Below are 3,635 nucleotides of genomic sequence, written 5' to 3'. Positions count from 1 at the left end.
AGTGAGGGAGTGGTTTGCAAAGTGGGTCTCAGGCCCATCCTTTCCTCTTCAAACTTTTCTTATACTCAAACACTTCTAATTCTGGTGTTATCTTTTGTGGTTTCAGTAAACATTTCCTTTTATAGAAAAAGGAAATCTGATGCCATCTCCAGCCTTTGCTATTGTTTTTTTCTTTAAGTTTAAAAATCACTGCTATGAGCAGTGAGATCTATGACATACTTTCTTTGTCAGTATTACTCATCGCTGATTTGAACATTATCCTATAAAATAAACGAGTAAAAGAAGTTCTTAGGAAGAAGTTAAACTTTGCTATGCCCACTGCCCCTAAATCTGTTCTTCCACTGCCTCCATGATTTCAATATTTCTGGACAGTGTGAACAAAATTTTAACAAACATTCCAGCCACACCTTAGTCCAAAAACATTTCATTCAACAGTTGCAGAGAATTTCTTTGAGAAGGTAAGCCCCTAATTACAGACATCTCTAGAATGAGAAAGTTCAGTTACCAAAAACAGCGCCCATGACATCAGGGCAGACTCTGCATAGTGTTCTTCAACATAATCACTAATAAGGAGCAGCCAAATCCCAGAACTCCATTCTGCACTCACGGGCACATAATACCAGAGTGCAGACAACCACCAGGGGAAATGCTTAACACAAAGGCCATTTCTCTTTGACAGAAATGGAGAAAAGTGGAACCCAAGCTTTGGCCACTTATCTAGGCTTCATTACTTCAATGAAACAGAACAAATCCATGGAAGGGACTCATTCAGCAAACATAACTTCTTTCTGTATATTTTTCCTTCACTTCAGGTTAAACAAAAAGTTGTCATTTTAGAAGCATTGATTACATCTTTTTTAACTATAAAAAAGTATACTTGAATATTTACCTAATTTTATTGTTGTGTATGACAAAAAAAAATTAACTGATTTGTAGAACCCATCCATTCATGTAGTAATATGAAATTGAAATCCATTTCTCAGGAGGATATAGTTACAGTTGAATGTATCTGATGATCAAGAGTACACCAAGAGTAAGAAAAATCCTTGCATGTTGTGTGGTTCTTGTTGCAGTCATCTGTGTTCATCTCTCAGAAGGCAAAAGAATCCATTTGACATTTCAATAAATATCAAAGTTATCATCAGCCAAAAAATAGCTGCCATGGAGCAGAGATCCAAGAAAGAGCAGTTCTGATTAATGATTTCTAGAATCGAATGAGCCCTTCTTTAGTCCAGTGAGATGATGTCAGGAATGTTACTTCCACTGTTGGTTATGACCCCTGTCTCACTTCTGCTGCTGGATGAACTCACATGGGAGTGCTTTCATGGGGGCTGGTGGTGCTGACAGACGTACTGCTTGCTGTTAAGGGTGAGGTGAGACTGGGGATCAACTGGAATAAGGGAAAGGAAATACAAACCTGGCAGATCTGAGGACATGCTTGAAATTGGCGTGTGGTGGAATGGTAACGAGTAGCCTGTTAATGAAGGCAGAGTAGCAGCAGGATCAACGGAGGTCACACTGGGACACTTACAGAAGATGGCTGATACATGAGAACCCCTTTGGTTGGGCTGCTTTGTGGTTCTGACATAAAGATGCATTTCCTTTTGGCAGGAGGGTCATCCTCTTCATCAGAAGAGCTTTCTATTGTTAGGTCAACGACATCCACTTTCTTCTTGCTTGTCTCATTGGCTACACTCACTGAACAAGGCTTACTGAGGACACTTGAAGTTTCTGTTTTTGTACATGGCTGGCTGGATACTTTCATAGCTTCTTTCTTCAGTCTCATTGGACACAAAGAACCATCTTCTTGGAATTTTAACTCATCCACATCAGAACAGTCATTGAGAATTTCCATAAAAAGCCCATCTAAAATTAGACTTTCATAGGCAGCCTTTTTTGTCACACACAGGACAAATCCAGGTGGGTTTCTTCTCATTCATTTGCAGATAAAGAACAGCATCAAAACACCATAGGTGTGCACAAGTCACCTCACGGCATGGGATTGTCAGCCTCATTTTCCCTAAAGGGCACATCAAGGTCACCCGAAGGCTAGTGGTAGCAATTTCACTATCAGGATCCTCAGTAAGTTTTTTTTTTTTGTTTTTGGTTTTTTTTGTTTTTGTTTTTTAATTAGGACTCTGGAATGATCAGAGTTTCTAATACCTTTCATTTTTAATCTCTGTAATAACATGGGTGATGTGAGTTGTCATACAAGATATACAGACATGGAATAATTCTTTCCAATTCCTGATGCCCCAGAAATGGAAATCTGGCTTGGCACAGCTGAGGATAACCTAACCAGAGATGTAATATTCAAAGGGCACCCAGGACGCTTCTGTTCAATCCCATCTTTAGGTGGTGGTGCATAGCCAGGCAAAGGAAACAATTTCCCATTTACTTTCATACAGAGACTATTGGTATAGTTATCTTCTTCAGGGAGACTTGTGTCTGCCAGGCAAAGTCTCAGCTGAATTTGTACTGTATAATCTCTCCTACCACCAGGCAAAAAAAAAATCCCTGGATATGCATATTTCTCTAACTTGTTGAGGTGTCAGAGTAAAAATAAAAACTTCTCTTGAAACCGCTGTATACTGCTTTGAACTAGACTCGTGGGCTTGATGAGAACATCAAGGACATCATAAAAGGTTAATTTTTAAAACTTGCACATCACGCTGGAAAGGAGGGGTTGGGGGAGATGGCTGCCACATCTCAAATGTGGGTTTAGTATCTTGAAGCCGCACAGACCAACAGGAAAGAACGGCGAGTGAGGTGTAACTGAAGTGGAAGGCAACAAGTGGGTTCCAGCCACAGCCAAGTCAGGTTCTACAGGTGAGGAGCTACCATCCAAACTCAAAACGGGTGATTTGATTGTGGATAAATCAGAAAGGCCTTCAAGCATCCACGGGTATCGGCGTCTATACAATTCTCGGATTTTAATCTGACCCGCAGGGTTGCAGTCACACTTCAGTAAATGCAACATCCTCATCAGGAGGTCATGTTTACGTCCACTTTTATTCCATCCGGCAAAGCCTAGTAACACTTGTAGTTCAGAAACTGGAAACCATATTCCTCAACTCCTCGAAATCCGCCATTTTATACCACCCGCGACGTCGCCGCCACTGCCACCACAGCGCCCCCTTCCGGTGCCGCCAACAACACGGCCGCCGGCGCCACCTTCCGCATCATCCTGCACTGGGGGCCCCTGAGGACGCCACGGCCGCCGGGCCCGTCCCTTTGTCCACTTCTAAATGGACATTTTAATGTTGTTTGCTATTTGTTACTGAGAGTTGTGTTATTCATATAATCTGAATTCATATTAACTTCCAAGCATACATATGATTTGCAAATATTGTCTCCCATTTCACAGATTGCCTTCCTCCATAGATTGGCCAACCATCTTAAAAATTAATATCACTTAAAAATTCTAACAGTTGCCCTGTAAATTTGTTTTAAATTTTAGCAATGCGTTTTGTCATATAACAGGAATGTGGTTTTTCACGTTCAAAATGTTACATATTTTCTCTTGAGTTTATGCCTAATTTTGTTACCTAGATCTTCTGAATAATGATAGAAGTATTAATAGTAGGAAATTTTTTGTTACTGATTGTAACGGTTTCAAACATTCCTACTTAGAA

General features: G+C 40.5%; 1 pseudogene; it reads right to left on the bottom strand.

Annotated features, from left to right (window-relative positions):
* Positions 1–1,226: 1,226 nt before the first annotated feature.
* LOC122455268 lies at positions 1,227–3,092 on the bottom strand (annotated as a pseudogene).
* Positions 3,093–3,635: the final 543 nt, after the last annotated feature.

Source organism: Cervus canadensis, chromosome 17 (genome assembly GCF_019320065.1).
Source record: "Cervus canadensis isolate Bull #8, Minnesota chromosome 17, ASM1932006v1, whole genome shotgun sequence".
Classification (NCBI taxonomy): domain Eukaryota; kingdom Metazoa; phylum Chordata; class Mammalia; order Artiodactyla; family Cervidae; genus Cervus; species Cervus canadensis.
Note: the sequence above shows the minus strand (reverse complement) of the source record. Positions and strands in the feature narration are given on the sequence as shown.